The 24003-nt window shown below is 42.3% G+C and overlaps 8 non-coding genes across 8 annotated transcripts; 4 read left to right on the top strand and 4 right to left on the bottom strand.

Moving 5' to 3' along the window:
- Positions 1 to 5650: 5650 nt before the first annotated feature.
- Positions 5651 to 5843, top strand: LOC145691177 (U2 spliceosomal RNA). The gene has a single exon (XR_014132386.1). It is a non-coding gene; the product is annotated as a U2 spliceosomal RNA (small nuclear RNA).
- Positions 5844 to 7684: 1841 nt separating this feature from the next.
- Positions 7685 to 7846, bottom strand: LOC145691151 (U1 spliceosomal RNA). Its single transcript, XR_014132361.1, has one exon. It is a non-coding gene; the product is annotated as a U1 spliceosomal RNA (small nuclear RNA).
- An 864-nt stretch (positions 7847 to 8710) lies between these two features.
- LOC145691176 (U2 spliceosomal RNA) lies at positions 8711 to 8903 on the top strand. Its single transcript, XR_014132385.1, has one exon. It is a non-coding gene; the product is annotated as a U2 spliceosomal RNA (small nuclear RNA).
- A 1841-nt stretch (positions 8904 to 10744) lies between these two features.
- LOC145691150 (U1 spliceosomal RNA) lies at positions 10745 to 10906 on the bottom strand. The gene has a single exon (XR_014132360.1). It is a non-coding gene; the product is annotated as a U1 spliceosomal RNA (small nuclear RNA).
- An 864-nt stretch (positions 10907 to 11770) lies between these two features.
- On the top strand, positions 11771 to 11963 carry LOC145691175 (U2 spliceosomal RNA). Its single transcript, XR_014132384.1, has one exon. It is a non-coding gene; the product is annotated as a U2 spliceosomal RNA (small nuclear RNA).
- A 1841-nt stretch (positions 11964 to 13804) lies between these two features.
- On the bottom strand, positions 13805 to 13966 carry LOC145691138 (U1 spliceosomal RNA). Its single transcript, XR_014132350.1, has one exon. It is a non-coding gene; the product is annotated as a U1 spliceosomal RNA (small nuclear RNA).
- An 864-nt stretch (positions 13967 to 14830) lies between these two features.
- LOC145691173 (U2 spliceosomal RNA) lies at positions 14831 to 15023 on the top strand. The gene has a single exon (XR_014132383.1). It is a non-coding gene; the product is annotated as a U2 spliceosomal RNA (small nuclear RNA).
- A 1841-nt stretch (positions 15024 to 16864) lies between these two features.
- Positions 16865 to 17026, bottom strand: LOC145691192 (U1 spliceosomal RNA). The gene has a single exon (XR_014132395.1). It is a non-coding gene; the product is annotated as a U1 spliceosomal RNA (small nuclear RNA).
- Positions 17027 to 24003: the final 6977 nt, after the last annotated feature.

The raw sequence follows: 24003 nt of genomic DNA, 5'->3' as shown, positions 1-24003 counted from the left end.
TTGTTTTACGTCTTGAACATGGGCACAACTGAGAGGAATAAAATGATTATGGTATAGTTTACAGCTATTTATGTTTCGAAATGTACGTATATGTAGTTGGTTGTGCTTTCTTGAAGATATTTGATGCCTATTTCCAACTGTGTAACGCAAACCGAAACTGTTCTATCTGTGAGCGCACTATTGCTATGCAACAATTTTCTGGCTGTTTACAATACGAAAACAATAACATTTAACAATGGAATGATTGGTAAATAATCCATGAAAAGCTGATGAAACATTGAGATAGCTTTAATAAATGTAATTTTCCGATTTTCATGCAATATATACTGGATGTTGTGAATGGCACCAACATGGCGGATGGGTTGCGTAGCAGCTATGTATGTATAGGGACTTGTTAAATACATGCTAGTAGTGCAATTTCAAATCGAGATAGAACCGCAAATTAGACAAGCATGAAAATGAAAGCACTTATTGGAACCAAATAGCAGCGTCTAAGATTTACATTTATTTGGGCCATATCTATTTTGGATTGAATGAAAGGTGTCTAACACCACTAACTCTCACCCCAGCTGTTGAAACATTGATAATATAAACCGGAAAACCGCGTGCTCTCGTCCATCATCATCAACTCAGAATTCAGGGTCGAATCATCGATTCATATATCTGAGCTTGATTCTTAACGCTCTGTGAGCATCTAATTGCGTTTTTGTTCATTTAGGGAGGATTGTTCTGCTCTAGACAATCGACATCCCCTTGCAGTCCGTATTGCTGACTCAAGTGGGAGCCCGTGGTCATCATCATCTAATCGTTTCTTCATCTCTTGTTGTGGAGGGCCAGTGCTTGCACTGACCGACATCTCCGCGAGGACGTATTGCTTCCTCAAGTGAGAGCCACAGTGGGCTTCCTCTCGCTCTTCATTCATACTACTGCCTAACAACACCTTCATCTGAATCGCATCGTTGCTAGTTTAGATCATCATCATGCCCCCCTCCCCGACGGGAGCGAAGGGTACAACCACGAAACCAGGTCACTCTGCTGGTACGAAGACCACTAAAGCAGATACCTCTAAGCAAACTGAATCTCGATCTCGCTCACGATCTCCGATTGGGCACTCCAAGGAATCAGACGCTAAGAAACCAAGACACTATAGCTCTGATGGAGAATGTTCCAATGCCACAGTGACTGCGAGAAACTCCGAGATGGACTGGGCTAATGCGCCATCCTCTCCTACTTTGCCAGCTAACAGAGAAACCATGTATAATTTCATCCTGAAGAATTTCGATACCAAGTACCGGACTGCACGTGCCATCTTTATGCAAATCAATAAATATGTTCCGCGCGCTGATGTCCACCAAATCATTCCTACTAGGGATGGAATCATATTGAAATCGCCTAACCCTAACTTTCATATTCATGTTAGAAACAAAGCCACCTATGAAATTTTTGGACCCCAGGCTGTGTTGTCACCTCTCAATCCGAGCCAACGGAAAACACCTCCGCCACCTCGTCGTCCACCACTTCTCTCAGTCGTTATCCGAGGCATTGAACCCGAACTCACTGACGATGAGATCTTTGATGAGCTGCGATACGAGGGCCTGGAAATCAAAAAATGTATTCGAATTCGTAACAACAATGGCCCTACCTACCTTGTGCGTGTTTTGACCGACCAGCAGCAAATAATTGATCATCTTTTGGCTAACGGTGCTTATATATATCGCCGCCGCTACAAGGTAGAGCCTTCTCGCACGCCTCCACCTCTTCCAATACGATGCGAGAAATGCCAAACCTACAACGATCATTACACTCATAATTGCACAAACACCGTCAAATGCGGGTACTGTAGTGGCAATCATCTGACCAGAAATTGCCCCAATTCAAGCGCACCTCCTCAATGCACCACTTGCCCTGAAAAGCACCCTACATACAGTTACCGTTGTCGTGCCAAGCCCGCACCTGCACCTGATAAACCAGAATTAGTAGCACCTATCAAAACTTCTGATGACAGCACCCCACCTGCAAACTCACTGACACATCCTGTCACAGTAGAAGACCTCTTACGATTCTTAACTCTTACTTTACAGAACATCCTGCCATTTCAGCGCCAGCACGTCCTCAACCAAATCATTCACTCCGCTAAACTTCTTTACAATCTCACATTACACGCCACATACAGTGGATCCAACGTTCATTTCCAAATTCAACCCATTGAAACGGCTGTTTGAACATGCTCCGTAGTATCAGTGCTATTTCCATACTTCTGGTCCACATCATTATGGCTTACAATTTCTTATTTTTGAACATAAGATCTCTTCTTACGCATCAAGTACTGTTTCAACAACTTCTTCTGGAGGAAAACATCACCGCTTTTGCTCTCAACGAAACGTTCCTGGCTCCCTATATACCCTGCTATATTCCTAAATACGTTCTCCACAGACATGATGGACCGAACGGCGCTCGTCTCCATGGAGGTACAGCTATTGGCTTGCAATCTCGCATTCCCCATCGGTCTATTATCCTACCTCCTGCTTTTCAGTTGCCCGAATACAATGTTGTTCTCTTATATCTCAGGAATCATACTATAGCTTATGCAACCATCTATGTCAGGCCGAGACAGGATATACCATATCAGTTTTTTCAGTACCTCTCTGACACCTATCGTAAATTCATTATCATGGGAGACATCAATTTTCACAGCCGGCCTCAACACGAACAACAACGATTTTTGAATTTCGTCACGCTTAATACGACCGGCCACTTCCATGTACTTCCTCGGCCAACTCGGCCATCTAGCAATACCACACCTGATATCGTTATATCCTCTACAACACTCAACTCTCATATCAATATTGACGTTTTGGATTCCTTGGGGAGCGACCACGTTCCTATCAAGCTGTCTCTTGCTACCAACACTTCTTCACACCATACCATACCGAAGAGAAAAGTTTATATGTATCATCAGGCCAACTGGCCAGCGTACCAAGCGACCATCACCGCAGCACTTTCTGATACTTTAGAGCTAACATCACAACATGACCTAGACACTGCCGTGCAACATCTCACTCAGACCTTACAAACAGCAGCTGATCACCACATTCCAACCGCATATATTTCCCCGCACAAACCGAAACTTCCTCCACGATACCTTTCTCTCATAACTGCAGCTCGACGTGCCTACAGAGAATACACTCGCAGGCGTAATTTAGAAGCACTTCGCCTTCATAGACAATATCTTCGAATCACTCATAACTACATAATCGCATACAAACGCCTTCACTGGACCAGAACTTGTAACAAACTCAACGAAACATCCCATCCTACCAAATATTGGCGACAGTTCAATCAACTCGTTGGCAAATTCCAAAGGACACCATACCCACTAGTTGTAAACCAGCAAGCACTCTCTTCTGATCAGGACAAGGCCAATACCTTTGCCGCCCACTTCCAAAATATCTTTACTCCCTTACCTGGCTGGCATACTCCACAGCGTTTACTTGCAGAAATCGATCGGTTATCTGATCCTAACTTAACACATTTGCAACCACATCATAGTCACGCTCTGGAACCAAATAATACACTCACAGTACCCATCCAACCGCCAGACATCCAGTCTACTCTCCTTAAAAAACGAAATACTGCACCAGGCTTTGATGGGCTTACCTATACTCTCATTAAAAACGCACCTCCTGTTGTCTTCACCATCCTCAGTTTTATTTATACATTTATACTCCGTACTGGTTTTTTCCCCATCACTTGGAAGTACTCAAAAGTATTACTCTTTCCTAAACCTAATAAACCACCCTCTGACGTTACCTCTTATCGACCTATACAATTGACGTCTACGTTCAGCAAAATATTTGAACGTATATTAGTGCGTCGTCTCCACGATCACTTAGAGACTAACGCTCTTCTACCATTGCATCAAGCTGGATTTCGCCCCAATTTCAGCATTCTGGACCCCCTGTTACGTCTCAGCACCTCTATATACAATCAATTCAACCAGGGTCATCCATCATGTCTGGTTACATTCGATCTAGAAAAAGCATTCGATAAAGTTTGGCACCAGGGTCTTATTTACAAGTTATACTCTTTCCAACTTCCTCTCTCTTACATACGAACTATACACTCCTTTCTCACAGCCCGACTTGCTTACATATCGATCAATGATGCTCTGTCATTTCCAATATTCCTTAATTCTGGCGTTCCTCAGGGATCTTCTCTCTCTCCTCTGCTGTATTTGCTATATGTCTCCGACTTACCAACCACTCCTGGTACACAACTTTTCCAATTCGCTGACGATACTGCATTTCTCGCTGTCGGACGGACAATTACTGGTATCCAACAACGCCTTCAACAGTCAATTGACACATTTGTTGACTGGTGCAACGTTTGGCGTTTGGCTATCAATGCTACTAAAACGCAAGCTATCGTTTTCTTACCATCTGGTCGTCGATCTAGAGTACACCGAAATCCTCATTTGTTACGACTTCATGTTGAGAACTCACCAGTCACCATCCATAACACTCTTAAGTATCTGGGCATTGTGTTCGATTCCAAGCTTACTTGGACACCGCACCTTCTCACTGTCATCGAGAAAGCCAAAAACAGACTTAACTTACTGAAACGACTAGTTGGTACCACGTGGGGTCTACATTCAAATCTCCTCCTAAACACTTACAAAGTTTTCATGCGTCCGGTCTTAACCTATGGTCACACAGCTTGGTTGCCAGCTCCTCCTAAGTACTATCGAAAGCTAGCAATACTCGAACGCCATGCATTTCGTTTAGCCTTCCGTATCCAGCTCCCCCACCCAACCCGTCTACTCTACGACCGTATTCATTTTCCCCCGCTCTTATCCCATCTTGAGGCTCTCCGCTTAAAATACATTACGAAACGCATTACAACTGCTCATCCAGTATTCCTGAACATTCTCCGCTATGATAGAGACTATGACACCCCTGCTGTTTATTATCCGACACCTTTACAACATCTGATGACCCTGTATCATTTGAACATCGGCCGCGAGAACGTCGATCCGGAAGTTTTCGACATTTATCATCCTGGCACAGTTTCACCGCTCATCTATCCATCTCATGCACAGTAAATCAACCACTAACAGGGCTGCCTTTGTCTTCATTAGTTCCTGAGTCGCCCCAGGAACAGAAGCTAACAGCATTCGTCTTACTAACAATACCCATGTGTTGTGACGTCATAGCACTTCACCCTCATGACATCTACCACTCTTCCTGTCTTGCCTACCGTCTATTTCTGTGATTTCACCGTATGTTTTATAGCTCCAGATGAACCTGAATCACCACAACTGTGTTTTGTTATGTTCTCTTCATTTCAGGCGCCGAAGTTAAGGAACGACTACGACTTATATGTCAGCCAGACGATCTTCCTTAGCATCCATGGCAGATGAAAATTGCCCTCATTTAATTGATGCCCATCCCTATGAGTGAACTGAATAAAATGTTAAATAAAGATGACTAAACACCACCTAGACCCTCTCATATTAAAATTGATGCTCCTATACAATCCGACCTCTTCCCGAAGAAAGGGCGCAACCCTTTAAGCGGGTAAACGTAAAAAAAAAAAATAAAAAAAAAAAAAAAAAAAAAAAAAAAAAAAAAAAAAAAAAAATGCTCTCGTCATCGCTTCTCGGCCTTTTGGCTAAGATCAAAGTGTAGTATCTGTTCTTATCAGCTTAATATCTGATACGACCCACATTGTGGGTCCAGAATATTAAACTGATTTTTGGACTGAGGTGAGGTGGTTGTGGCTTGCCACACCCTCACCACGTGTCGGCCCAGCATTGCAGTATAGTTGGGATCGGCACACCTAAATCAAATTGAACCATAGTTCTTCTCTCTCATCTTGGTGGGTCATGGGTTCGAGTTCTACTTGTTACCTACATGAAGCCTCATTTCTGTCATTCAAGTGACATTCTTTCTGCAACATGGTCAAGGTCTGTCCGGAAAGTAATGTCACCATTTATTTAGCATTATTCAAACTATTGTCCTCTTGCGTCGATCCATCTTTGGCAGCGTGATTTCCAATCTGCAAAGGCATCCTGGAAGGTCTGTGCTGGCAATGCGTTTAAAGCCATTTCAAAAGCTGCTTTCACCACGTCAATTGTTCTGTAACGATGTCCTTTCAGGCAGAATTTCAAACGGGGAAACAAAAAGAAGCCTGAGGGAGCCAAGTCCGGACTGTAGGATGGCAGAATTGCCACGTTAGATTTGACCAGGTAATTGGTCACGCCCAGGACAGTGTGGGCTGGCGCGTTGTCATGATACAGTATCCAATCACCGCTGATATCACCACGCACTGAATCCTTGCTCTCTCTCAGTCTGTTGAGGACTTGTACGTGAAATTTAGACTTGTTTCCTGAGACACAAACTCATGGTGAACGATCCGCCTAATGTCAGAAAATACAATGAGCATGGTGTTTTGCGACGTCGACGTGTGCCAATTGCCTCTTTGTTTTAGTGTCGTATTGGAATATCCATGTCTCATCAGCCATGATAATATTACCCAAAGCATCATTTTTACACAATCCCAAAACGTTTTGACAAATTTTCACTTAGCGAGAGTTCAAAAAAAAAAAAAAAAAATTCTTGGGACAATTTTCCCGCACACTTGACTCATGTGGAAATTCTTGCTCACAATGACGATAGTTTTTGAAATATTTAACACGTCGAAATCGAACATGTTTTAGTGGTGGTTCTTGAAGGAAGTCACATCAGTCAATATTTATAATTAAAGAGTGTTTTTTTTTTTTTGATTAAAGAATAGAAACTGTTTTCTTCATTTTCTATTTTACAATATTCAGTCTATATCCATCTTGTGTTTGTCATTTTCTCATGTTCAATTTGTTGTGTATGAAAGTTATAAATATTTATTTTATTAATTTATCGAATTTCTAATTTCTCGATTTATATAGCTTTCCATTTATGTATTTCTATGCCAATAAATAATGTTCTATTTTGTTTAAAATCCTATTAGTTTCTCTCTTTTAAACTACTTTTATCACTTTTTTTAATGTATTTGTTTCTTTAATTTCTTATTTTATTTTTTAATGAATACTGGTGATACGATGGAATGAATCTTGATTCTATTGCAGAGAGAATAGGAAGAAAATGAAATCATCCAGTTTAACGTCCCACTTTTTTTTTTCTTTCTTTCTTGAACTTCAGGCTAAAAGTAAGGGGTAAGTCAAGTGAATGATGATGATGAAAAATTTGGTGGAATGAGAATGTGTGTGAAATCCCACGGACACGATATTGTTGACCACAAATTTACTTGTGTGGGTATCGAAGTAAGCGCTTTAGCACTGAGCCTGCCACATTTGGAAGAAAATGAAGTAACATGTAGCGAAGGGCCATGCTACGTTGAGAATAGTAGTCCTCGTTCGATCACCAAAGTGAAGCAGTGTTAGTACTTGGATAGATGGACTGCTTGGATATATCACGTTCTGTAGTTTTCGTATGAATCAGGATATTTATCTGTAACAAGTCAGAGTGGTAAATGTTTCAGTTTTACACGCACGGCACAGTTTAAAGGCTACACAAGACGGATGATTATGAAAGTCTGAGTAACACCCACAACTACAAACCGAAACCATAGTAGTGGGCACTCTACCACTGAGCTTGCCAACTAGTGTCTACGTTTGAATTGTTTTATTCCGGGACAGCGCGAACGCAGTCCCGACTAACAAAAATTACGCGCCCGAGATACCCACGTTTGGGGTATTCGCGGGGGTCAACCCAACCGAAGTGCAATGGAAGGATCTCACCCCGGGGGAACCGCCTTGCTGATCACGGTAGCCCCTACGCCAGGTAAGTATGCTCATGAAATCCAAGTCATTTGCCCAATCAAACTGCCTCACCGAATCGACAGTGAGAGGTTACAATTTTACCACAAACATAGATGTGTTTTCTGCACTAGTACTCTTTTTAATGTAGGCAGAAAAGTCACTAGGAAATAGAAAACACAGAAAATAGAAGCATTTTTATATTATGACGAGAAATTACCTGCCTGCACTCGGTTACTACCATCGGTGAGCAATCTACTGCCATCTGTTGGCATTTCTTCTTGTTTTACGTCTTGAACATGGGCACAACTGAGAGGAATAAAATGATTATGGTATAGTTTACAGCTATTTATGTTTCGAAATGTACGTATATGTAGTTGGTTGTGCTTTCTTGAAGATATTTGATGCCTATTTCCAACTGTGTAACGCAAACCGAAACTGTTCTATCTGTGAGCGCACTATTGCTATGCAACAATTTTCTGGCTGTTTACAATACGAAAACAATAACATTTAACAATGGAATGATTGGTAAATAATCCATGAAAAGCTGATGAAACATTGAGATAGCTTTAATAAATGTAATTTTCCGATTTTCATGCAATATATACTGGATGTTGTGAATGGCACCAACATGGCGGATGGGTTGCGTAGCAGCTATGTATGTATAGGGACTTGTTAAATACATGCTAGTAGTGCAATTTCAAATCGAGATAGAACCGCAAATTAGACAAGCATGAAAATGAAAGCACTTATTGGAACCAAATAGCAGCGTCTAAGATTTACATTTATTTGGGCCATATCTATTTTGGATTGAATGAAAGGTGTCTAACACCACTAACTCTCACCCCAGCTGTTGAAACATTGATAATATAAACCGGAAAACCGCGTGCTCTCGTCATCGCTTCTCGGCCTTTTGGCTAAGATCAAAGTGTAGTATCTGTTCTTATCAGCTTAATATCTGATACGACCCACATTGTGGGTCCAGAATATTAAACTGATTTTTGGACTGAGGTGAGGTGGTTGTGGCTTGCCACACCCTCACCACGTGTCGGCCCAGCATTGCAGTATAGTTGGGATCGGCACACCTAAATCAAATTGAACCATAGTTCTTCTCTCTCATCTTGGTGGGTCATGGGTTCGAGTTCTACTTGTTACCTACATGAAGCCTCATTTCTGTCATTCAAGTGACATTCTTTCTGCAACATGGTCAAGGTCTGTCCGGAAAGTAATGTCACCATTTATTTAGCATTATTCAAACTATTGTCCTCTTGCGTCGATCCATCTTTGGCAGCGTGATTTCCAATCTGCAAAGGCATCCTGGAAGGTCTGTGCTGGCAATGCGTTTAAAGCCATTTCAAAAGCTGCTTTCACCACGTCAATTGTTCTGTAACGATGTCCTTTCAGGCAGAATTTCAAACGGGGAAACAAAAAGAAGCCTGAGGGAGCCAAGTCCGGACTGTAGGATGGCAGAATTGCCACGTTAGATTTGACCAGGTAATTGGTCACGCCCAGGACAGTGTGGGCTGGCGCGTTGTCATGATACAGTATCCAATCACCGCTGATATCACCACGCACTGAATCCTTGCTCTCTCTCAGTCTGTTGAGGACTTGTACGTGAAATTTAGACTTGTTTCCTGAGACACAAACTCATGGTGAACGATCCGCCTAATGTCAGAAAATACAATGAGCATGGTGTTTTGCGACGTCGACGTGTGCCAATTGCCTCTTTGTTTTAGTGTCGTATTGGAATATCCATGTCTCATCAGCCATGATAATATTACCCAAAGCATCATTTTTACACAATCCCAAAACGTTTTGACAAATTTTCACTTAGCGAGAGTTCAAAAAAAAAAAAAAAAAATTCTTGGGACAATTTTCCCGCACACTTGACTCATGTGGAAATTCTTGCTCACAATGACGATAGTTTTTGAAATATTTAACACGTCGAAATCGAACATGTTTTAGTGGTGGTTCTTGAAGGAAGTCACATCAGTCAATATTTATAATTAAAGAGTGTTTTTTTTTTTTTGATTAAAGAATAGAAACTGTTTTCTTCATTTTCTATTTTACAATATTCAGTCTATATCCATCTTGTGTTTGTCATTTTCTCATGTTCAATTTGTTGTGTATGAAAGTTATAAATATTTATTTTATTAATTTATCGAATTTCTAATTTCTCGATTTATATAGCTTTCCATTTATGTATTTCTATGCCAATAAATAATGTTCTATTTTGTTTAAAATCCTATTAGTTTCTCTCTTTTAAACTACTTTTATCACTTTTTTTAATGTATTTGTTTCTTTAATTTCTTATTTTATTTTTTAATGAATACTGGTGATACGATGGAATGAATCTTGATTCTATTGCAGAGAGAATAGGAAGAAAATGAAATCATCCAGTTTAACGTCCCACTTTTTTTTTTCTTTCTTTCTTGAACTTCAGGCTAAAAGTAAGGGGTAAGTCAAGTGAATGATGATGATGAAAAATTTGGTGGAATGAGAATGTGTGTGAAATCCCACGGACACGATATTGTTGACCACAAATTTACTTGTGTGGGTATCGAAGTAAGCGCTTTAGCACTGAGCCTGCCACATTTGGAAGAAAATGAAGTAACATGTAGCGAAGGGCCATGCTACGTTGAGAATAGTAGTCCTCGTTCGATCACCAAAGTGAAGCAGTGTTAGTACTTGGATAGATGGACTGCTTGGATATATCACGTTCTGTAGTTTTCGTATGAATCAGGATATTTATCTGTAACAAGTCAGAGTGGTAAATGTTTCAGTTTTACACGCACGGCACAGTTTAAAGGCTACACAAGACGGATGATTATGAAAGTCTGAGTAACACCCACAACTACAAACCGAAACCATAGTAGTGGGCACTCTACCACTGAGCTTGCCAACTAGTGTCTACGTTTGAATTGTTTTATTCCGGGACAGCGCGAACGCAGTCCCGACTAACAAAAATTACGCGCCCGAGATACCCACGTTTGGGGTATTCGCGGGGGTCAACCCAACCGAAGTGCAATGGAAGGATCTCACCCCGGGGGAACCGCCTTGCTGATCACGGTAGCCCCTACGCCAGGTAAGTATGCTCATGAAATCCAAGTCATTTGCCCAATCAAACTGCCTCACCGAATCGACAGTGAGAGGTTACAATTTTACCACAAACATAGATGTGTTTTCTGCACTAGTACTCTTTTTAATGTAGGCAGAAAAGTCACTAGGAAATAGAAAACACAGAAAATAGAAGCATTTTTATATTATGACGAGAAATTACCTGCCTGCACTCGGTTACTACCATCGGTGAGCAATCTACTGCCATCTGTTGGCATTTCTTCTTGTTTTACGTCTTGAACATGGGCACAACTGAGAGGAATAAAATGATTATGGTATAGTTTACAGCTATTTATGTTTCGAAATGTACGTATATGTAGTTGGTTGTGCTTTCTTGAAGATATTTGATGCCTATTTCCAACTGTGTAACGCAAACCGAAACTGTTCTATCTGTGAGCGCACTATTGCTATGCAACAATTTTCTGGCTGTTTACAATACGAAAACAATAACATTTAACAATGGAATGATTGGTAAATAATCCATGAAAAGCTGATGAAACATTGAGATAGCTTTAATAAATGTAATTTTCCGATTTTCATGCAATATATACTGGATGTTGTGAATGGCACCAACATGGCGGATGGGTTGCGTAGCAGCTATGTATGTATAGGGACTTGTTAAATACATGCTAGTAGTGCAATTTCAAATCGAGATAGAACCGCAAATTAGACAAGCATGAAAATGAAAGCACTTATTGGAACCAAATAGCAGCGTCTAAGATTTACATTTATTTGGGCCATATCTATTTTGGATTGAATGAAAGGTGTCTAACACCACTAACTCTCACCCCAGCTGTTGAAACATTGATAATATAAACCGGAAAACCGCGTGCTCTCGTCATCGCTTCTCGGCCTTTTGGCTAAGATCAAAGTGTAGTATCTGTTCTTATCAGCTTAATATCTGATACGACCCACATTGTGGGTCCAGAATATTAAACTGATTTTTGGACTGAGGTGAGGTGGTTGTGGCTTGCCACACCCTCACCACGTGTCGGCCCAGCATTGCAGTATAGTTGGGATCGGCACACCTAAATCAAATTGAACCATAGTTCTTCTCTCTCATCTTGGTGGGTCATGGGTTCGAGTTCTACTTGTTACCTACATGAAGCCTCATTTCTGTCATTCAAGTGACATTCTTTCTGCAACATGGTCAAGGTCTGTCCGGAAAGTAATGTCACCATTTATTTAGCATTATTCAAACTATTGTCCTCTTGCGTCGATCCATCTTTGGCAGCGTGATTTCCAATCTGCAAAGGCATCCTGGAAGGTCTGTGCTGGCAATGCGTTTAAAGCCATTTCAAAAGCTGCTTTCACCACGTCAATTGTTCTGTAACGATGTCCTTTCAGGCAGAATTTCAAACGGGGAAACAAAAAGAAGCCTGAGGGAGCCAAGTCCGGACTGTAGGATGGCAGAATTGCCACGTTAGATTTGACCAGGTAATTGGTCACGCCCAGGACAGTGTGGGCTGGCGCGTTGTCATGATACAGTATCCAATCACCGCTGATATCACCACGCACTGAATCCTTGCTCTCTCTCAGTCTGTTGAGGACTTGTACGTGAAATTTAGACTTGTTTCCTGAGACACAAACTCATGGTGAACGATCCGCCTAATGTCAGAAAATACAATGAGCATGGTGTTTTGCGACGTCGACGTGTGCCAATTGCCTCTTTGTTTTAGTGTCGTATTGGAATATCCATGTCTCATCAGCCATGATAATATTACCCAAAGCATCATTTTTACACAATCCCAAAACGTTTTGACAAATTTTCACTTAGCGAGAGTTCAAAAAAAAAAAAAAAAAATTCTTGGGACAATTTTCCCGCACACTTGACTCATGTGGAAATTCTTGCTCACAATGACGATAGTTTTTGAAATATTTAACACGTCGAAATCGAACATGTTTTAGTGGTGGTTCTTGAAGGAAGTCACATCAGTCAATATTTATAATTAAAGAGTGTTTTTTTTTTTTTGATTAAAGAATAGAAACTGTTTTCTTCATTTTCTATTTTACAATATTCAGTCTATATCCATCTTGTGTTTGTCATTTTCTCATGTTCAATTTGTTGTGTATGAAAGTTATAAATATTTATTTTATTAATTTATCGAATTTCTAATTTCTCGATTTATATAGCTTTCCATTTATGTATTTCTATGCCAATAAATAATGTTCTATTTTGTTTAAAATCCTATTAGTTTCTCTCTTTTAAACTACTTTTATCACTTTTTTTAATGTATTTGTTTCTTTAATTTCTTATTTTATTTTTTAATGAATACTGGTGATACGATGGAATGAATCTTGATTCTATTGCAGAGAGAATAGGAAGAAAATGAAATCATCCAGTTTAACGTCCCACTTTTTTTTTTCTTTCTTTCTTGAACTTCAGGCTAAAAGTAAGGGGTAAGTCAAGTGAATGATGATGATGAAAAATTTGGTGGAATGAGAATGTGTGTGAAATCCCACGGACACGATATTGTTGACCACAAATTTACTTGTGTGGGTATCGAAGTAAGCGCTTTAGCACTGAGCCTGCCACATTTGGAAGAAAATGAAGTAACATGTAGCGAAGGGCCATGCTACGTTGAGAATAGTAGTCCTCGTTCGATCACCAAAGTGAAGCAGTGTTAGTACTTGGATAGATGGACTGCTTGGATATATCACGTTCTGTAGTTTTCGTATGAATCAGGATATTTATCTGTAACAAGTCAGAGTGGTAAATGTTTCAGTTTTACACGCACGGCACAGTTTAAAGGCTACACAAGACGGATGATTATGAAAGTCTGAGTAACACCCACAACTACAAACCGAAACCATAGTAGTGGGCACTCTACCACTGAGCTTGCCAACTAGTGTCTACGTTTGAATTGTTTTATTCCGGGACAGCGCGAACGCAGTCCCGACTAACAAAAATTACGCGCCCGAGATACCCACGTTTGGGGTATTCGCGGGGGTCAACCCAACCGAAGTGCAATGGAAGGATCTCACCCCGGGGGAACCGCCTTGCTGATCACGGTAGCCCCTACGCCAGGTAAGTATGCTCATGAAATCCAAGTCATTTGCCCAATCAAACTGCCTCACCGAATCGACAGTGAGAGGTTACAATTTTACCACAAACATAGATGTGTTTTCTGCACTAGTACTCTTTTTAATGTAGGCAGAAAAGTCACTAGGAAATAGAAAACACAGAAAATAGAAGCATTTTTATATTATGACGAGAAATTACCTGCCTGCACTCGGTTACTACCATCGGTGAGCAATCTACTGCCATCTGTTGGCATTTCTTCTTGTTTTACGTCTTGAACATGGGCACAACTGAGAGGAATAAAATGATTATGGTATAGTTTACAGCTATTTATGTTTCGAAATGTACGTATATGTAGTTGGTTGTGCTTTCTTGAAGATATTTGATGCCTATTTCCAACTGTGTAACGCAAACCGAAACTGTTCTATCTGTGAGCGCACTATTGCTATGCAACAATTTTCTGGCTGTTTACAATACGAAAACAATAACATTTAACAATGGAATGATTGGTAAATAATCCATGAAAAGCTGATGAAACATTGAGATAGCTTTAATAAATGTAATTTTCCGATTTTCATGCAATATATACTGGATGTTGTGAATGGCACCAACATGGCGGATGGGTTGCGTAGCAGCTATGTATGTATAGGGACTTGTTAAATACATGCTAGTAGTGCAATTTCAAATCGAGATAGAACCGCAAATTAGACAAGCATGAAAATGAAAGCACTTATTGGAACCAAATAGCAGCGTCTAAGATTTACATTTATTTGGGCCATATCTATTTTGGATTGAATGAAAGGTGTCTAACACCACTAACTCTCACCCCAGCTGTTGAAACATTGATAATATAAACCGGAAAACCGCGTGCTCTCGTCATCGCTTCTCGGCCTTTTGGCTAAGATCAAAGTGTAGTATCTGTTCTTATCAGCTTAATATCTGATACGACCCACATTGTGGGTCCAGAATATTAAACTGATTTTTGGACTGAGGTGAGGTGGTTGTGGCTTGCCACACCCTCACCACGTGTCGGCCCAGCATTGCAGTATAGTTGGGATCGGCACACCTAAATCAAATTGAACCATAGTTCTTCTCTCTCATCTTGGTGGGTCATGGGTTCGAGTTCTACTTGTTACCTACATGAAGCCTCATTTCTGTCATTCAAGTGACATTCTTTCTGCAACATGGTCAAGGTCTGTCCGGAAAGTAATGTCACCATTTATTTAGCATTATTCAAACTATTGTCCTCTTGCGTCGATCCATCTTTGGCAGCGTGATTTCCAATCTGCAAAGGCATCCTGGAAGGTCTGTGCTGGCAATGCGTTTAAAGCCATTTCAAAAGCTGCTTTCACCACGTCAATTGTTCTGTAACGATGTCCTTTCAGGCAGAATTTCAAACGGGGAAACAAAAAGAAGCCTGAGGGAGCCAAGTCCGGACTGTAGGATGGCAGAATTGCCACGTTAGATTTGACCAGGTAATTGGTCACGCCCAGGACAGTGTGGGCTGGCGCGTTGTCATGATACAGTATCCAATCACCGCTGATATCACCACGCACTGAATCCTTGCTCTCTCTCAGTCTGTTGAGGACTTGTACGTGAAATTTAGACTTGTTTCCTGAGACACAAACTCATGGTGAACGATCCGCCTAATGTCAGAAAATACAATGAGCATGGTGTTTTGCGACGTCGACGTGTGCCAATTGCCTCTTTGTTTTAGTGTCGTATTGGAATATCCATGTCTCATCAGCCATGATAATATTACCCAAAGCATCATTTTTACACAATCCCAAAACGTTTTGACAAATTTTCACTTAGCGAGAGTTCAAAAAAAAAAAAAAAAAATTCTTGGGACAATTTTCCCGCACACTTGACTCATGTGGAAATTCTTGCTCACAATGACGATAGTTTTTGAAATATTTAACACGTCGAAATCGAACATGTTTTAGTGGTGGTTCTTGAAGGAAGTCACATCAGTCAATATTTATAATTAAAGAGTGTTTTTTTTTTTTTGATTAAAGAATAGAAACTGTTTTCTTCATTTTCTATTTTACAATATTCAGTCTATATCCATCTTGTGTTTGTCATTTTCTCATGTTCAATTTGTTGTGTATGAAAGTTATAAATATTTATTTTATTAATTTATCGAATTTCTAATTTCTCGATTTATATAGCTTTCCATTTATGTATTTCTATGCCAATAAATAATGTTCTATTTTGTTTAAAATCCTATTAGTTTCTCTCTTTTAAACTACTTTTATCACTTTTTTTAATGTATTTGTTTCTTTAATTTCTTATTTTATTTTTTAATGAATACTGGTGATACGATGGAATGAATCTTGATTCTATTGCAGAGAGAATAGGAAGAAAATGAAATCATCCAGTTTAACGTCCCACTTTTTTTTTTCTTTCTTTCTTGAACTTCAGGCTAAAAGTAAGGGGTAAGTCAAGTGAATGATGATGATGAAAAATTTGGTGGAATGAGAATGTGTGTGAAATCCCACGGACACGATATTGTTGACCACAAATTTACTTGTGTGGGTATCGAAGTAAGCGCTTTAGCACTGAGCCTGCCACATTTGGAAGAAAATGAAGTAACATGTAGCGAAGGGCCATGCTACGTTGAGAATAGTAGTCCTCGTTCGATCACCAAAGTGAAGCAGTGTTAGTACTTGGATAGATGGACTGCTTGGATATATCACGTTCTGTAGTTTTCGTATGAATCAGGATATTTATCTGTAACAAGTCAGAGTGGTAAATGTTTCAGTTTTACACGCACGGCACAGTTTAAAGGCTACACAAGACGGATGATTATGAAAGTCTGAGTAACACCCACAACTACAAACCGAAACCATAGTAGTGGGCACTCTACCACTGAGCTTGCCAACTAGTGTCTACGTTTGAATTGTTTTATTCCGGGACAGCGCGAACGCAGTCCCGACTAACAAAAATTACGCGCCCGAGATACCCACGTTTGGGGTATTCGCGGGGGTCAACCCAACCGAAGTGCAATGGAAGGATCTCACCCCGGGGGAACCGCCTTGCTGATCACGGTAGCCCCTACGCCAGGTAAGTATGCTCATGAAATCCAAGTCATTTGCCCAATCAAACTGCCTCACCGAATCGACAGTGAGAGGTTACAATTTTACCACAAACATAGATGTGTTTTCTGCACTAGTACTCTTTTTAATGTAGGCAGAAAAGTCACTAGGAAATAGAAAACACAGAAAATAGAAGCATTTTTATATTATGACGAGAAATTACCTGCCTGCACTCGGTTACTACCATCGGTGAGCAATCTACTGCCATCTGTTGGCATTTCTTCTTGTTTTACGCCTTGAACATGGGCACAACTGAGAGGAATAAAATGATTATGGTATAGTTTACAGCTATTTATGTTTCGAAATGTACGTATATGTAGTTGGTTGTGCTTTCTTGAAGATATTTGATGCCTATTTCCAACTGTGTAACGCAAACCGAAACTGTTCTATCTGTGAGCGCACTATTGCTATGCAACAATTTTCTGGCTGTTTACAATACGAAAACAATAACATTTAACAATGGAATGATTGGTAAATAATCCATGAAAAGCTGATGAAACATTGAGATAGCTTTAATAAATGTAATTTTCCGATTTTCATGCAATATATACTGGATGTTGTGAATGGCACCAACATGGCGGATGGGTTGCGTAGCAGCTATGTATGTATAGGGACTTGTTAAATACATGCTAGTAGTGCAATTTCAAATCGAGATAGAACCGCAAATTAGACAAGCATGAAAATGAAAGCATTTATTGGAACCAAATAGCAGCGTCTAAGATTTACATTTATTTGGGCCATATCTATTTTGGATTGAATGAAAGGTGTCTGACACCACTAACTCTCACCACAGCTGCTGGAATATTTATAATATAAAGCGGAAAACCGCGTGCTCTCGTCATACTCACCTGGCGACTATAGCCATCTCTTGGCCAATAGTTGTACTAATTAACTAGGATAATTGCTGTTCATTTAGTTAGTTGCTATTTTGCGGAGGATTCCCTTAAGGAGTCGACATCGGCCTCACGGTCCGAGCCGCACATTTATAGATAGGGCTTGTTTTTACTAACTTGGTCGCACAGTCCACTTATTACCTGCACGGGGCGCTACACTTTTGTGTGAGCGAAACGTCAGGCTCCTACTAACGCCCACTAGCTGGTGACGCAACACTTCGGTGTTAGCGGTTCGCCGAATTATATATACCATCTATTTTACATCTTCAGTGGTCTCTTTCCTCTTTCCGGTTAGCGCTCGACTGACGAAAGGCTCTGCCTTTCCGACGTCACTTTAACGACGACCAAATGCCTAAGACCCCGGATTTCTCGTCATCTAAAGGCAAACATCAAGGCCTTCCGTCAACTGTCATGGGACCTCCACGTGAAGCACGCCGTGACGCTCCTAGGTCTCAAAAGCGTACCAAACCTCTCAGCACCTCTCAATCTTCCGAGGGCTCACCCCCTCGAGACAAAGATCGCTCTCGCTCACCACCTAAGCTTTCTTATACGGAGGCCCTCAAGAGTCCACCGAAACAATCGCAGCGTCCATCCATCTCAAATTCCGATCAAGTGACCCCTGCCTCATCTGTTGAAAATCTTATGGACGAAGGCGCCGACACCACTACTGTCTACAATATCCTCTTTACAAACCTCAATCCAACCTATAGCACTATCAAAGCCTTCTACCAACACCTCATGCGCTATTGCACCCGACTGGATCTGAAGCAACTTGTTAAAACCCAGAATGGTATCATCCTGAAGTCCACTAACGCCCAACTGTATACCCATCTCATCAACAAGGTTGGTCCTGCTATGTTTGGCCCTACTGCTAAAATCCAACTATTGTCATCCTCTCATCAGAAAACACTACCGCCTCCACGCCGCACCTCTCTTCTTTCGGCGGTGATTCGCGGTGTCGAGCCTACAATAACGGAACAGGAAATCCTGGAAGAGCTGAAAGAGGAGGGACTCCATCCGAAACGTGCTATCCGCATCAAAAACGCCAACGGACCTACTTATATGGTGCGTGTCCTTACCGATGATCAACAGCTTATAGATAACATTCTTCGCAACGGCGTCTACATCTTTCGATGCCATCATCGTGTCGAACCCTCTCGCACGCCGCCACCAATCCCGTTGCGATGCGAAAATTGTCTCTCGTACAATACTCATCCGACCAATAAGTGCACCTTACCGACAGTCTGCCCTCACTGCAAGGGGTCACATAAACTTAAAAACTGCCCCAACATCCAACAGCCTGCTACCTGCAATACGTGCGATGGCCCACACCCCACTTATTCATATCGTTGCACCAAGAAGCCTGCGCCTTTACCAGATAAACCAGAAACGGTCGTACCACTTCGTCTTCATCCTGCCACTCAAGTGTCCACAGGCACCCAAACCTCCCTCCTGCCACCTCCGACCGTTGAAAACATCTTGCAATTTGTTACACTTGTCTTGCAAAACACTTTTCCTTATCAGCGAGAAGCGATTCTTCACCATGCCACTAAAGCAGCTCTCGATATCTTCCATCTTCATATGGCTGCCACCTACTCTGGTTTATCTACATATTTTCATTTCCACTGTGATCAGGAAACATGAATTCAAGACTGATGGGAAGGAGACCGATACGTATCCTCTTTGCAAATGTCCGTTCATTACCCATGAATCGGACTCTTCTAGAAACTGCGGCCACAGCGCATCACGTGGATAGCATACTCCTTAATGAAACATTCTTAAAAACCTCCGAACATTATTACTTTCCACATTTTCATCTACAGCGCTCAGATCTCGCTCACGATGTTGCCCGGGGCGGTGCCGCAGTGGCTATTCGATCTTCTTTGCCATACAGACGTATTCAACCCACTCCCGCTGATGCTTACCCGGAGAGCGTCATTGCCACAATCTATTTTTCACATAAAATCATCACAGTTGCCACTATATATGTCCGATCCACCCAACCGTTACCTTACCGTTTCATTACCTATCTTGATACGCACTTCAAAACGTACGCACTTTTGGCGGACATCAATTATGCCTCTCGTACAGCCGAGCAAAAGCAGCGCTTTCAGGATTTCCTACTCACAACCAAAGCTTCCTTCATGCCGCTTCCACAACCAACTCGCCCAGTTAGCGGGACTACCCCAGATGTTGTTCTCCTCTCTCACAACTTAGTGTCGTCTTCCGCTCTTGAAGTTCTGGGGACTATAGGCAGTGACCATCTTCCTGTCTTGCTTACCGTTACTAACCCTGGGCGGGAGGCAGCCCCCGTCCCACCACCTCTTCGTTATAATTTTCATCGGGCAGACTGGGATAAATATCAATCCTACATTACGGAGGCGCTAGAGGACACTCCCACGGATCTCGCCACTGCAGATTCCATCACATTGTTATCGGACACGCTTACTGATGCTATCCACCGTGGCACCGAATATGCGGTCCCTCACCAACCTGCACACACGTCTCGACCTCCTCTTTCTCCTAGAGCCCTAACTCTTCTAGCACGCTCCCGGCAATATCTGGTTGAGTACAATCGAACCAAAGATCCGCACTTTCTACAGTTGCACAAACAATTTCAAAGAATGGTAAAGTCCTACATCATCGCCCGCAAACGATTAACATGGCGTACCTCCTGTACCCACCTACGAACGGAGCATAATCCGGCCAAATTTTGGACCCTGTTTAAACGTCTTACGTTTCAAAACAATAGCCCACATTATCCTCTTCTGGTTCATGATACGGCCCCCTCAACAGATGCAGACAAAGCACAAGCTTTCGCCAATCACTTTGAGGCAGTCTTCACTCCGCACACAGATCCTATCTTTAGTCATCCTACCCATCCGCAAATCGCTGAATCAGGTAATCCAAACCATCCACTTTTCCAACCGCTTTACACCTCTCAGCCTGCAGACCATACTAGCCTTCTCGCACCAATAACGACCGACGACATTCACTCTGCCCTACACAACAGACGCAACACCTCACCGGGAGTGGACGCAATCAGTTACCGACAGCTATCTCAGGCGCCACCTCTGTTTCACATGCTACTAGCTCTGCTCTACACATCAATCCTTACCACGGGCTTCTTTCCCACTAAGTGGAAACTAGCCAAAATCGTTGTGTTCTTGAAACCTGGGAAGGATCCAACACAAATTGCATCTTACCGCCCCATCAGTTTAACATCCGTTCTCAGCAAAACCTTTGAACGCATACTGGTAAAACGGCTCCATATTTATCTGCACCATCGTCATATCCTTCCTTCCGCTCAAGCAGGCTTCCGCCCCTTTTACAGCACGAGCGACCAACTCTTAAAACTCTCATCTCTACTTATCAATCATTACAACAAGAGCCTTCCGTCGGTCTTGATATCATTCGACATAGAACGTGCCTTCGACACAGTCTGGCATGCAGGCTTACTATACAAATTGAAAAGCATTCTTCCTCTCACCTGCGTCCGCCTCATAGCCAACTTCTTGTCGAACAGGAGTGCCTTTATCTCCATCCATAGCGCACGCTCTCGAGAGTTTACATTAAGAGCCGGGGTACCCCAGGGTTCGGTGCTCTCCCCTCTTTTATATATACTCTATGTCGCTGACATGCCTCTGCCACCACCACCAGTTCACGCTCTGCAATACGCTGACGACACCGCCTACCTTGCCTTGGGCTCATCGGTTGATCGTATCTCTATCCAGCTGCAATCTGCTATTGATACCCTCCTTGCCTGGTGTCTCCGATGGAAGTTGAAAATAAACCCAACCAAAACTCAAATGACGCTCTTCGGGCCTAGGAAAAATAAGTTCTGTCCCACCAGAAATCCGGATCGTCTACGTATTACTGTCCTGGGCTCCACTATCCCACTCCGCAACAGTACGAAATACCTCGGCGTTCAATTTGACAGTCACCTTACTTGGAGATCTCATCTACAAACTATCGAGACCAACATACGCCGGCGCCTATATCTGCTGAGTCGCCTTAAAGGGACTACATGGGGCTTAAATTCTACGTTACTATTATATACGTACCAGGTCTTCGTCCGTCCTGCAATCACCTACGGACATCTTGCTTGGCTCTCAGCACCTCAACACTACTATGACCGCCTCCAAGTTCTTGAACGCCGAGCTATCCGAATAGCATATTCACTTCCAGTCAGAACACCCACTGCCCTGGTCTACAACCACACCACTATGCCTCTTCTTCTTGATCATCTATACCGCCTCCGCACACGTTATATTGTACAACATATACTAGGCAACCATCCTATCATAGCCGACTTATTGGATCAAACCCCGGCAGTACCACGCAGAGCTTACCCACCCCTGGACCATCTACTCGCAATATATGAACGAGAGGCAAACACAGCTGACTACAACCCTGCTCGTCGCATATACCACAGCCATCCGTCAATCTATCCTCACTAAACTGCACTCACTTTAATGTTTTAATCGTCTCCTGTACTACCGACCACTATACTTTTTAAAATCCAGCTGGACAAATAGGCCGCTTACAATATTTCACCAGGTTTCATTTATATTCTATTGACCGTCTACCTTCACTTGTATCTATAATATATTTCTTACTCTGGCCAAGAGAAGGCGTCACCTTCTAAGGCCCGCCCATCTTTGGATGGGAATGAAATGCGTTTGATGATGATGATGCTCTCGTCATACTCACCTGGCGACTATAGCCATCTCTTGGCCAATAGTTGTACTACTTAGGATAATTGCTGTTCATTTAGTTAGTTGCTATTTTGCGGAGGATTCCCTTAAGGAGTCGACATCGGCCTCACGGTCCGAGCCGCATTTTCTCTTAGCTAGGGTTTGTTGATAGTTACTAACTCGGTCGTACAGTCCACTTATTACCTGCACGGGGCGCTACACTTTTGTGTAAGCGAAACGTCAGGCACCTTACTAATCCTAGCCGGGTACGCATTACACTCCGGTGTTTGCGTTACTTTCTTTGAATATCTGCATTATCTCCTTCATATCTTCATTCTTCTGTCTTATCTTTTCCGGTGGCTCCTGACCGACGAAAGGCTTTGCCTTTCTGACGTCACTATAAACCGACGCAATGCCAAAGACCCCGGACTTTTCATCAGCCAAAGGCAAACATCAAGGCCTTCCTTCGACTATAATGGGACCCCCGCGAGAACCAAGGCGAGATGCTCCACGGACACAAAAGCGCGCGAAAGCTACTAGCACGTCTCAATCCTCCGAGGGCTCGCCCCCTCGTGATAGAGATCGATCCCGTTCTCCTGCTAAGCTATCATATACCGAAGCATTATTGAGTCCACCTAAACCTACCCCTGGTGCGTCTACTACCACCTCTCCGGCAGTTACGCCAGCTACCTCCATCGAAAACCTTATGGACATTGGTGTCACTAATCCAGCCACTCCGACTATTTTCAATATTCTGTTCACAAATCTTAGCCCAGCTTACGCCACTATTAAATCTTTCTACCAGCAGCTTATGCGCTACTGTACTAGGCTAGATTTGAAACAACTTGTCAGAACCCAAAACGGCATTATACTCAAAACAACTAACGATAAGCTGTATCAACAACTAATCAATAAAGTAGGACCGGCAATGTTTGGGCCAGACGCCAAAATCCAACTCTTAACGCCTACAACCTCGAAGACACCACCACCACCTCGACGTACTGCTCTCCTGTCGGCCGTGATTCGTGGTGTTGATCCCACACTCACGGAGCAGGACATCTTGGCGGAGCTAAAGGAGGAGGGGCTACATCCAAAGCGGGCTATAAGGATTCAAAACGCAAATGGGCCAACCTACATGGTGCGCATACTCACTGACGACCAGAATCTCATCGACAATATCCTCCGCAACGGAGTATACATCTATCGTTACCACCATCGAGTGGAACCGTCTCGCACTCCGCCACCAGTTCCGTTGCGGTGTGAGAATTGTCTGTCATACAACACTCATCCGACTAATAAATGTACATTACCCACAGTGTGCCCACATTGTAAGGGGTCCCACAAGATGAAGAGCTGCCCGAAT

Source organism: Thermobia domestica, chromosome 7 (genome assembly GCF_964235325.1).
Source record: "Thermobia domestica chromosome 7, izTheDome1.hap1.1, whole genome shotgun sequence".
NCBI lineage: Eukaryota > Metazoa > Arthropoda > Insecta > Zygentoma > Lepismatidae > Thermobia > Thermobia domestica.
Note: the sequence above shows the minus strand (reverse complement) of the source record. Positions and strands in the feature narration are given on the sequence as shown.